Consider the following 13,565-nt stretch of genomic DNA (forward strand, 5'->3'; position numbering starts at 1 on the left):
GCAGAGGCAAGTTTAATTTAATTATTCTACAGCACATTTGCGTCTGTAAAGCTGCATGCATTGCCCACTCGAGGTCACTGCATTGGCACAGCATTTGGTGAATTGGTAAACATAAGCTCATGATGCCGGTAAATAGTGCGTAGGACCATGGGTGATGTAACTGGTGCTCTAGCAAAGCACTCAGAGACAAATGGGGTACTCTCATAATGCGATGTATGTCTGTTTGCCAAAGAAAGAGCCCCACGTGTTCTAGAAATTTACATGGATTTATAAAGAGCATGACACTGTATCACGGCATTACTGTGAAAGGACATGGGGCCTGAGTTAACGGTTTGTTCTGTTTTATTACAATGGCACACAGTGCTCTTTGGGCTTGATATGTACCCAATATGATTTAATTTCAAAATCTTCCCGCAGCCTGCTTCAGTGAAAGGAAATGTTTTTCTCAAGATATAATATGCTCATTTGGATGGTACTTTGTTTTGATACTCTTCTCATGGCCATCTTGTTTCAGTAGGGGGGACGAGCTGCCCAATATCTGGTATTGTATCATGTCAATTGATAAGTTTCAAAGTAACAGGTGGTTATGCGTGCCTGGCCCCCCTTTTATTAAAAATACAGTTAATTTCCTTGCATTTAATGCGTCACATTATATCTCCTTGGTGTTAATGGTGCACTGAATGCGCTCAAGATTTTCGTATTATATTCTCAGGGCTTGCACTAGATCTGGAAGGGCAGGAGTTAACAGACGGCCCTGGGCGGCCCTGGGCGGTGGGAGCTTAAGCAAGCTGACCATGGGTATGGGGGCAGGAATGATTATGTTATTGCTCAATAATTGACCCATGTTGCCTGGACTAAACAGAGTGGGGGCCAGTCCTGCCACATTGTGTAGCCATTCGCATGAGATGAGATGAGCAAGCAGGCAGGTTGACTTAAAAGTACTATTACTGCTCAACTCATTATCTTTTAGCATATACAAAATTATGAAAGGGCATGTTGTTGTAACCAGAGACACGCGAACCACTGACTGTCAAGTTCACACACGTGTCTGCAGCAGGCGCATGAACCGCGTGAGCTTTCTTTCACAACACTCTATGTCACTGTTTCTCTTCATGCTAAATTGACCTCAAATATATTTTGCTCATGGATTTTTGAGCTATCCCTCAGGTGCTAGCTCTCCTGGCTGTTTGATAAGAGTGTACCTGCTGAGTTTACCGTTAGTTTACATTTGAAGGAATTGTCGGTTAGTTACAAGAGAGCTGCTAATATCTGTGTGTGGTGTGAACGTCACGACTTTGAACCCCTGCGCGGCCAACAGGGCCGTTCAGCCTGATGACATCCAAAAAATTGGGGTTTATTAAAAAGAGAGAACATAGCGCCTATTTTCAGGGCTTATAAAAACAATATATCCACAGCGCTAAGTGGCATATAATCTAGTGTTTAAAGCATTATTGAAAGTGGACAAAAGATCATGGAATATTTGCGTTTCTAAAAATGGAGAGGCTGACACTGAGCGCAAACAACCACTGCACGTCATGTTGAATTAAACCAAGCAAAGATAGCTTAGAGTGTTTTTACTTTTATTTCCTGGGGAAAATATCACACTTCACAGCAATTGTACTGTAAAAATGTGCATGGGGACAAGGGGCCTGCATGTTACTAGTGACGGAGAAGAGGCATCCATCCTAAGTGATCGCAAAAGAGAGACAGGGTTTTACACAGTACTCATGAGACTTTCATGTGAGATGAGGTCTTCAGTGTATCCTCGTTCCAGTAAACCAGTAATAATAGCAAGTGTCTTCTTGTGATCACCCAGACACATTTAATAGTGAGGTAGGTGCGTGGCATCGGTGCACAGGGGCATCAAGGGCTACTGAAAACCTGAGTATTGTTTTACTTTGCTATGCATACACCAGGCAGGGGCCCCAGTTTTCCTGACTGCACAAGGTTAATTGTTTCCAGGTCAATCTCGTTATTTCACCTCTCGACCTTTTAGCGATATTTTAATTATTATTGCTCTTTACTGTTTATTTATCTACCTATGCTTGGACCATAGGTATCTCGTCGTTCTTGTTAGTTCCTGTATTCCCCTAACTGTTCTGGCGGAGTTAAGAATTCAGTGTGGATGCAGCCTATGCAAGGGTGAGCCTGACAGTGCTCCAGGAAGCATTTGACTTATGCCCTCGGATTAGATCTATGCACAGGGGCTTAGAAGCCTATGGGTATCCACCAAACACCCTCAGAGATAACTGTCCAGAACAGCTCTTAATGCGCTCATAGGTAATGCGAATAATGAGGTCTAGAACACGCAACAGGGATACCATCCTGGGGGCTAGTGCAGTGTGCTACAAAGAGGACCTGTAACGTGGTCATGTTCGAGTCTTACTTTTTAAATTGCACCGCTTTTTAACTGTTGCTGTCTGCCAGCCACAGAGTCTTTGGCTCAGTCTGTGGAAGGGGACCCCAGAAGCTTCAAGCAGTGATTGCTCACACTTTTCTGTCTCAGCCTGACTTGGCAGAAGTCTTCATCTAAGTCTGTGCCTGCTCCCCCACTGAGCGCAGGGCTGGAGGCTCGCATCCACACACTGACCCGATAGAAATGTAAAACATAAGTGTGTCATAGGAGCTAAATACCTTGACACTAATGTACAGGACACAGTGAGTTGGAGCACCACCACTGTATGGGCCAGAGCTGAGCCACATGACTGCTCCCGGGTAAGGATTTGTGCCGTATTCTCAAGAAGTATAACTGCAGGCACTCTCTCACGCATTTTTTCTCACCTGTGTTTACAACTGTGTAGCCTTGGACTGTGTCATGTAAGTGCATGTAACTTGCATGATCGGGTTAAACTATTAGCGACGATACTAAGTGTCTCTCGGACCTCTTTCAAGTGCTTGCTGTCCTTTTTCCCCAGCACACCTGCTCCGTCCATCACCACCCCTTTTTGTACCTCTTTGTTCACCATAAGTTGGCAGGGTATGCTCAGACGTGAGTCCCTTGCTCACTTTGCCACTGGATTCAAGCAAGCCGGGCTGAAGACGGCTGAAATGCCAGAAACCGGTCCTCGGAAGCTTGTTTCCGGTCCAGGGAAGGCATGGCTTGGCAGTTCGGGCTGGACTGTTCCCATGAGGCACAGGGTCGGGAAACATCCTTTACCACGAAACTTTTACCACGCAGTGCTTTTACAACGCAGGTTTTACAACGAAAACCATTACAACGCATTGCACTGGTGGGGGCTCTAGGATAGGGAATAGTTTTAATTTACTATCCAGCACCTTCCCTACTATCCACGGGGACTGGAGTTGGAATAGTAAATTAAACTATTCACTATCCAGCACCCCCCAAAGCAATACGTTGTAAAGGCTTGCGTTGTAAAACTTGCGTTGTAACAGCATGCGTGGTAAAAGCATGCGTTGTAACAATGTACATCCCACAGGGTCAGACTGATTTGCATATGGCCATGTCTGAACTGGGGTGGCAGAGTGGGCTAAAGAACGGTGATGGATTAAACCCAGATCTGTTGACTGGGTGTGAGTGTTTGATTGGTTCAGATGCTCCGTCCATCACCACCCCCTTTTGTACCACTTTGTATCACAGCACCAAGAAACTGTATAAGTGTACGCTGCGCTTTATAAATGCCTTTCATTTCACTTCACTTCACTTCACAGAAACAGCTCCTCTGGAGAAGACCAGGAGAACTTTTGCAAAAGAAATATTTTCTTTCAGAGAGAAAGAATGTAATTGGAAGTAAATTGATCAATTCGACAGCCACAACTAGAACAATATATGTTGTGTATGCCTTCCATTGACTGAGGGTAGTTCTTGATTCAGTGAGTAGAGTGAACTCATTCATTGCCTCTCTCCTCTTTAGCTTGATAGCTTGCTGTGGCAGCCACTTTATTGATGGGTCGAGTTGTTGGGTGTCTTTACTGGACAAAGCTTCAAGAAAATGCCTTTGCTACTAATAGGTTACTTTGGAAATTTTGGGATAATGAAACTTTTGACATCTAGCGAGCTGTAACTTGTTTCAGACCTCTTTTGTTTCTTTCTTTTCCATGTTCTGGTAAGAAATCAAATCAGCCCATGAATGAAGCAGACTTGAAATTTAAAGATGAAAGTTGGAACAACTATATGACTTTAGTAATCCATACTTTTCCTTTGGTAATTCATATCTGACTTGTGTTGCTAATCACATCATTTACATTTCAGTACTAATCTCCCTCTCAAATATTGGTAGAGATGAACAGCTATTAGTTGTGTACTCAATAATAGGTACCATGTCAGGCGTGACCCCGCAGCATGTGCTGGCTTTTTAACCAACAGCATTTCACTTGCTTATATTTTTGAGACCACATATAATGGAAAAAGGCAAAACTACAATAACCTGCTACTAACAAGGCTGAACTGGCTGGAAATTGCACACAACATGATCAAGTTGGCAGCAATGTCGCCGTATGTCTAGAGCACCTATAAATATGGACATATGGAGCCATCAGTGACATCACCATTATCTTTGATATGCTGATGAATGCAGAATTAGTCGTTGACATGCTAGGTTCACCTTTTAAAATTGCGGTAAGGCTGCGTGAGGCACAAGCCAGATCATTACGTTTGAAAATTACTAGTGTCTGGCATGGTCAGGATCAACTCTACAATGCCACTTTGGGTTGAGCAAAGTTCAGTCATATGACATACTTGCCTCTTAAACGGCAGTAGAGTTAGGATGGAGTCATTTGTGTTCCATGCACCCTCGAACATCTCTGACTATGCCCCATCACTACTGCATTACTTAATGAAAATTTGGTGTGAAATGATTGTGACAAATTGAACTACCTTTACCTAAATGTATGTATGTATGTGTGTGTAAAATATATACAGATATATTTATAGATGTGTTTGTGTATATAGATTATGTAAATACATATATATCACTGAGAAAATTTAAAAAAGATTACGATTACCTTATATTTGTGTTGAAATGAGATACGAAGTAATGATTAAAAATGGAAAGCCCCTGAAATTCATGAATGATAGTTTAGTGGACTAACTATGACTTGCGCCTCTCCCTGCACTGCATATGACCTCACATATTACATCACTCATGACCTGTTAAATAACATCATTAATGACATCACTGATGACACCTCAAATGACGCCATTCTTGTTACTGTTATTCATATTACTTCATAAGATCTTACATCATTTAAAAAAAAGAGTTGATAAGGGGCCAATCGTCATATACAGCATAGTTTCTGTGTGTACACCTGTAGGTGCGTGAAACAGAAATAATGTAGCCTTGGAGGCAACTGTCGCTGTACAATGCAAAAGCTACATGACACACGGTTTACTAACCAGTGAAGTTTCCGGTGCAAGTAGTACTCCATATTAAACCAGGTCAAGGCTGAGAGCGCCTAATGAGAGTTGCAGAGGGTTTTATGTCGGAACCACGCAGGCATTTATCACTCTTGACTTAATAATGTAGTCTGAACCCCGAATGCGTCTTTACAACGCATTCCTTTACCATGCAAGACATTACAACAACTTGTCTTAGAGAAAGCACTGCAGTTGGAATAGTAAAATTTACTATTCCAACTCCAGTCTACGCAACAGTAGGGAAAGTGTTGGACTAAGTTCAACATCAGTTCAACAACACTTTCTTTAAGGCAAGTTGTTGTAACAACTTACGTGGTATAGGAATGCGTTGTAAAGACGCATTTGTGGTTCGTACCACGTTTTTAAGACACAGCGTGGTTCAAGCCGCGTTGTTTAAAACAGTTTTGGGATGCAGAGGCAAGTTTCTAAGTGGGTTATGGCTTAAAGCTAAAGCCCTGTTGCAAATAATCCTGTCAGAAAAGCCAAAGCTTCAGTTCACGATAGATCATCCACCATTGGATGTCTCGGCTCGTGTTCGTATTAACCACTTGACCATGGCGCGAATTTCGCCGCGGTGGGGTGGGGGGTGAGCGCAGTGCCGCCGTGCTCGTGACGGAACCACGCCGTCATGAGTCACGGGCGGGCTGTGCTCATGATGGCGTGGTTCTGTCACAGCCCCGCCTGCTCATTAATTCGCCCGCACAGGCGGGGAATTAATGCCGCGTGGGCGGAGCAGCAGCTGCATGATGAAACCACGCCGTCATGAGCACACGCCGCCCGTGGCTCATGACTGTGTGGTTCGTCCTAAGCAGGGAAGGGGTTAAATAGTTATTAGACAGTGCTATCGACAAATTCTATGCATAGAGGATGTTTGAGGTGTCACTGTTGTTTTCCAAAAGTACTGAAGATTTCGAGGCATTGCAGATTGTTCAACAATGTGGAATGTAGGGATCACCCACTGTGAGGATTTGGGAACTGGGTCTGGTGGACTAATGCGTCAATTACAGGGGCCCGTGTTTGACCTCATGGTCACAGGTTCAAATCCCGGCGGGTCCATCTGAGGTCGATAAAATGAATACCATTGAGTTGGGTAACAATGAACATCTGTTATTCAGCGCCAAGATACGTCTGGGTGAACGTGCGCTTTACAAATACACATGTTATGTTACCAGCTTTACCATGGAATACGCTTGCAAAAACTGTCTTGGGTCCAATCAGGCTCATTTGAACACCCTTAATCTCAACCCTATGTAGCTAATCTTCAAACAGCAGGGCTTGCACAAAGGAACTTAGTGTAAAGCATTTAACAGTACCAAACAACGAAATAAGAAAGCCACACAACAGAAAAGAAACAAGAGACCAATTTATAAAAGTAGATTATATTTTTATGAATTCATAGAGTCCTTGATGAGCAAAATCCACTGGAGGGTTCCAGAAATACAGAATTTTTTTGTAACTTGTGATTTGACCTTTTCACACACCCAGGCTTGGTACAAAACAGTCAGCATGATGATTAACTTAACCATGAAACATCTCCCTGAAAAGTCAACATGAACTCGAAGGAGCGTATTTCACCGCCCATGGACAACAGCTGAAGTGGACACGGCTCAAGGCATATCCCTCAGTGCACGGCCCAGGTCCTTCCAAATTATGTAGTGTTTTTGTAGAGACCCCTTGGCTTGGTATACCAGGTGCTCGAGGCCCATCTTTCTAGGCAAGGGGATGCAGCGTCCTTCAAGAAGTAGCGATTTTTTAAAGCTTTTATCACTTTTCAATTCAACCGCAAATGAGCACTGGCCAATTCAAAAGTTTACAAACTTTTGAAAAGTTTAGAAAGTTAGTTTGGCTACTCCGACCCGGTTTGAGTGACCAAATCAGACAGGGAGAATGTCCGGGTGACCTGTGGGGTATATTTAGACAGTTACTGGGCCACAGAGCGTTTTCCAGTCCAGTTCCAAACGTTATGGCATGACTGTCATAGACATTAATGGAGTGGACCTAATGCTGAGGATAGAGGATGAAAAGATGCTCAAGGATGCGCCGGTTACAGTGCGGTCAATGGGGGTGCCTTTGTGGTGAGTCCTTGGTCCACAAGTCATGTGGGGAGACTTGGGCCGCGAAGGTTGGGGTCCCTTGAAGTCCTCTTTGAGACTGTGGAAGGCCAGCTGCGCTACCAGTCTCCATACACAGCAGTCCTTATGAAATCCTTTAGTGGGGGCTAGTTTTCCTCTTGGGCGACCAATCTGGACTCTCATGGTTCTCCCAGGTCTTGGTGACTCTGGTTCAACTTTTGGCCATCAAGGATCGGTCTTTTGGGGCACTCAGTGGTAGTCCGTAGCTATTCCTCTGAAGTGGCTAACAACTTGCCGGTTTGAGCTTTTTCAGCTTTAATGCCCCTGGTGCTGTTCCAGGGGGCCAGCATGCTGACTCTTAGCTGGGGATCAACTTTTCCCTGTGCCAGGAGCCATAGGCACGGTTACTAGCCCAAAGGTGCAGCAGGTGCAGTCCAGCACACTGTGCAGCCTCTCTTTGTGCAGGCCAGGGGTGGCAGGGAAGTCCTTCTTCTGTCCTTTTTCCAATTCCAATGTGAGGTTCAGGGTGCAAGGAGCGCCATATTTATCCTGGGCAAGAGCTCTGATGGGATAACGCGTTCACTAGCCAATGGGCTACCAGGCCCCCTCCCTCTTCGTGACGAATTTCTGAAGATGTGTGGCATCTGGCAATCCCAAAGTGCACTATTCTGGCCACTCTGAAGATGTCTGAACCTTTCCTCAACTGAGGAGCTTGGTAGCCCACCCTACAGGTGTTGCTACCTGGGGGCTACACGCAAAAGGGAAAACTGGTTTTGGCCCTGGTTTCCCTCTCCCACCTGATCTTCAGCTTGTCTATCTGGACAAAGGGCAACCCTCAGGCGTGTTGCTCACCAAAAGCAGCTTCCCCTTTGAAGCTCACCTTTTGGCTTAACATCCTGAGTGGCTTCCTGCAAGGGGGAGGTAACACCGCTCCCTGCAGTGGACTGCTATTGTTTTCAAGCCTGGGAATCATTCACACAACTTCCCAGGTGGGCAGAGCAGAAAGCTGCCTGGTGTCCAGTGCCCATGTGAGGCCACTGGACAAACTGGTTCAAAGAGTGGCAACTTTCTAAAAGTTGCTTTACTTTAACAGTGACATTATATTCTACCTGGGCATCAGGTTGGGTTTAATGCCACAATTAATTTGATACTTCTCAGTACCCTGCTAGGTAGTCCCATTCAGAATTTAGCCAGATTGAGTGGTCAGTCGGTAACCCTGTGTTAGCCAATTGGGGGACTCGCCTTTCGACAGCAAAAAAGACAATTGTAGGTGTTTTTCTGCTAAGGCACATATAAACATACATGTCTTATTTAATAGTATACAGCTCCCTGCATTAGGGCTCTTTAGACCGTCCTTAGGGGAGATTTCCATATATTGTCAGTCGAAGTGGAGGCTTTGCCACTGGTTCTACTGGCAAAGTTGAGCTGGCTTTGTGACAACAGCCCTTACAGTCTGCAGTGGCAGGCTGGGACCCATTTTATACCTTGTCCACCTACTGGGAAGCACAATCAGTGCTTCAGCCTTGGGTGGACACTCTGCCATACATGCCTTTGGTACCTTATACCAGGGACTTCTAAGTAAGTCAGTACTTGCCAATTGGGGACAATGGCAAATAGTATACCTGTTAGCCTCTTGATTTACAATGGGTGTCTTTTAAATTCTTTAACATGGTGATCCTGTTTGGATGAATAGAGCACAAACACTTTTTTTTGTGTGGTCATGTTTAAAAATGGGGTGAATGAGTGCTGTGCACTGCAATAGCAGTCACAACATTTTCTTCAGTGGTGCAGCCAACCAATCAGATCTTTCAGTACCAAAATGACTGATATGAGCAAAAGCTTCCTCAGCTCATCAGAATGCATATGTTTTAAAATATGTTGTTACCGCAAGATGCCCAGAGGATCAACTACCCATAAATAACTAATTTTGTGTGAAGGTTAACCCCTGTAATACAAAGAGGAGCTAAGAGGGAGATACGGGTACCGTTGGGATAGCCCTCCACTCAACTGAATTCAATACCAAAAAATCCCTGTACCCTGGACATTGGTTAGTATTCATCTACTAGGTATGAGAATCTACTTGGTTGGCGAAAATACTGTTTAAGTCCAACATCACCCCCTCTCTATTTGTGGTTAGGTGTATCTTCTCTAATGCCTGACCGTCCACATCAAAACACTGTTTGTGAACTGCAAGTGGGAGATTCCAGGCAGAGTTCAACTCGACACAACCAATGATGTCTGCCCACTGAGACAGTACATCCACCCACACTTAAACAATAAACAAACAAAACGTGTGGTGAAAAGGAAGGCACCTCACGGGCGCGCCCGTGAGGTGCCTTCCTTTTCACCACACATTTTTTGTTTGTTTATTATTTGTGTGTAGGTGGATGTACTGTCTCAGTGGGCAGAGAACCCACTTCCTGAGGTAAAAAATTAAAATCTAAACCTACCTTACAGAATGTACTGAACTGGGGGACATGCTGATGAAGTTGCTTTAGAATCAATCACTCTCTTTTACAGAAGGCAAAGTATGTACCTTACATGTTTTCTTTCTCTGCTGCTACAAGTTCCTGAACTAAACGAGGCCCTGAAAACATTCCTTACCAATTGCCGCTATTATGAATTTACAATGTTTCCAGTCTGGAATATAAATGTGGAGTCTGGCGGTTTTCACGGTTTTTAAAATAGTACTCTCGTTTTGTCTGATTCACGTTGGTAATCATTTTAAAATAATTATCTTGGAAGATAGCCATGCGGCAAGACCGGTTTATAAGTATTAAAGTTACAATTTAAATATGTTTTATCATGCTCTTATATATTTAACTCACAATGAAAACGTTGAAGTCCGTGCACATTCATGTAGGGAGATCCCACTACCGAGAAGAGAAAGTGAGGGAACAAATTAAATATGTGTTCATATAACTTCCTGAACCTCTGAAAAATCTATTCACATACATATAAATGGAAGATTTAAAAAACTTTCCATGTCTACCAAAATTTAACTATTTTAAAATTAGAGAGTATTAAGTGACAGAGAAGATGTGTATCCTGTGTAAATAGATGTGGAAATGGGGGATGCTGGGCTTGGGTAGGTATATCTCTGTAAATGTTATTAACTCCTTTAAAAATTCATTATGCCTTAAATGACTTAAAGCCCATAGTTCCCCTCACATTTTTTAACCAGGTGTGTGTGTGTTTTTAAAATTAAATATCTGCCTTAGCACTTCAGTGCTCATCAGCCTTCTCCCCAGGAAAGGCTTTAAATTCAACAGCTCCTATTCTAACAAAATGCTATTCAGGCTTGCTAATTTTTGTCTTGAATGCAGAATGTTAAAACTCTAGCTCTTCCACCTACAGTCGACCACTGGGGGGTTAAATTCTGAGACTGCTGCTGGTGTTGAAAGCACGTTTCACTCAGCATGCCTGACTTTTTTTGTAAAGTGTATGGGTAAGATATGTAGAATTTACAGAAAATGGCCTAATTTTAGTTTTCTAAAGCACTAACCATCATTTGTATGACCGAATGAAACCCCTAATTTTCCTTATTTGATGCACTCTCCTTCATTGGGAATTCTTTCGGTTCTACAGCTTTGAATCCAGCAACATGGCATTCAGGTTGCCCTACATTTCTCCTATGTATAGAATTTTAGTTCTGTAGTTCAGTGGTGTAATATAAAAATGATTGGCCCCCTACAAAATGTGATGTAGGGGCCCGAGTTTCTCATATCTCACAGATATACGATGGTTGGGTTGAATGAGGACCCCTGAAGGGTTGGGGCACCCCTGCATCGTGAGGGCTGCAGGGGCATGTGTTACACCCTGCTGTAGTTGTTCACTAAATTGGAGTTGAAGCCACAGTAGAACACCATGTAATCAACTCACAGATCGCTGCTTCTCTTCTATTGCAAGTATGTGTTTTACTCAGCATGCCAGACTTTTCTCTCACATGGCTTATGAAGACAATTGTTAATTTATAGAAAACTTGTTCTCATTTTAGCTTCTGGAGCACCTTTAATAACTTCTATAAGAAAATCATGAGAAAGTTTTCTCACAAGCATAGTTCATCATATTCCCATCCGAGTGCAAGCATTTTTTAAAGGGCAAAATCATCATACAATCATGGGTGTAGGAGACACTAAATTTCTGGGGGGGACAGGGACAACCTTGTGGACTTTCCAGTGACCCTATACAAATCTCCCATTGTGCGAGACCGTACGCGCGTTAAACGTATACAATCGCATAGATATTGAGAAAGGCAGGCAAGTAGTCACAGTCTGCAAGTATGCTTTATTTTTATTTACATTCACGATAAAGACCAAATGGGAAAAAAATATGTATATGAATCTTGTATCTTCCTGCACCAAGAAAACAAAGGCGGGACAAAAAAAGGAATGATAAACTAAGCGCTCTTAGCGACATTCCTACATCTCAACATGCAATTGGACAAATTAGAAATTGTTTTTCTTGCTGCAGGAATCTGTTTTAAAATTATGAACTTTATTTTGAAAAGCCAAACATTTTCTTGTGCCGTTCATTGCAGAGGACAAATTCTTTCGCTATTCTATGCAGGTTAACTGAGTCCATCATCTCTTTATGTATGTTGCATTGTTTTAAAAAAAAAAACGCTTTTCTTCTGGGGAAACATTTTTTGAGTGCAACTTGCTCCAAACAAATAATAGAAAGCCACCTATTGGATAACTTGTGTTATTCTCCAATGAAGCGGCCTTGGGGTTCCGGTGATATTTACACCCCTCCACCTGGCCTCGACGCAACTGTAATGTTGTAACCTATGGGATTGGAGGGAGGGGGGAGAGGTTATGCTTGTGTATGTCAGTGTGTGGATAGAGTCTATTAATCTCTTAAATCAATAGACCAAATTATATGTAAATGTCACCAGAAACTATCAATTGAATTTTATTGCCAAACATCCAGCGCCTGGTGTTCAGTATAGCGACTTCAGAAGGATGAAATGCTGAGTCAACAGTGATATGAACATCAGCACATATATAACTTAGATGGCAGCAGTAAGTCTTTTGTCGTTTATTTCAAGCCCATAATACATGAGTGCGCACCCAGTTAAACAGCACTGAGATTGTGACATGATGAGAACATCTAAGCCGACAAAGCTCCTCCTTTCAGCAGCACACTGGTTGCATTGCATCATTGTGTTATGTTGTGTAATGTCATTGCTGGACAGCTCACTGGAGCCCCCCATACACACGCGAAGACCCCATTTCCACCTCTTCCCCCCCACCCGCCTGCACCCGTAATGCCGGCCGTGACAGCATAATATTCTAAACTGCATCCCAAGGTCTGATTTAACAAGGCTAAAGATATCCTGAACTCTGAAGGTATTGTCTGCACTGAATATTTTGAAAGCAGGAATACTTAAACGGGCTAGGATTGATAATTGTGAAAATAATGGTGCTGCTGAACCGGAGGAGAGAGTTCAAGCGGCCGCTGCGCACCAACCCAGGCACGTGACCACAAAGCCTGCACCAGCCTCAGTGCCCCAATGAGAGGTGGCACGTGGGCGGTACTGCAATGTCTGGAATTACCTTCCTTTATTATGGTTGTCATTATTACTAGTGATAACTGGTAATTCCCCAATCCCCACCCTTCCCTGCTACCCCTCGTCCCACCCACCCCCATCCCTTGCTAAACGTGTGTTGGAGAGGTGCTTGTAATGTGTGGAATAAATTATTGGCCAGGGATGATTACGGGGCATTTTACGATTATCACAACTTTGTGTTAACTAATAATTTACACTTGTCGGACCACTGATTAATAAAATGCAATTGGGCCTAGAATGAATAATACATATGCAAACAAATGCTATTGACGTTCGTTTCTGCGTGTATGTGCATGTATCAGTGTGTGCATTTATATTTTTCGAAAGGGCTGTCATGGCTGCCCTGAAATTTGGCAGATGGCAAAGGTTTTCGTGAGGCCTATTTGGAATGGGGCGATCTGATGCAAACAGAGCACTTGCCCCTTTTCTGCTGTTAGCAAAATGATTGTAAGGATATTTACAATCATTGACCCTCTGTGGAATCAAAGGTCACAGCTTTTGACCCGTAGGTTGGGCACAGATGTGTGCAGACAGATAGGTACTTTTG

General features: G+C 43.3%; 1 protein-coding gene across 4 annotated transcripts in view; it reads left to right on the forward strand.

Annotated features, from left to right (window-relative positions):
- MAP7 (microtubule associated protein 7) overlaps window positions 1-13,565 on the forward strand; it is a 1,007,524-nt gene that overhangs the window by 427,009 nt on the left and 566,950 nt on the right. The window lies entirely within an intron of this gene.

Source organism: Lissotriton helveticus, chromosome 6 (genome assembly GCF_964261635.1).
Source record: "Lissotriton helveticus chromosome 6, aLisHel1.1, whole genome shotgun sequence".
Taxonomy (NCBI): Eukaryota; Metazoa; Chordata; class Amphibia; order Caudata; family Salamandridae; genus Lissotriton; species Lissotriton helveticus.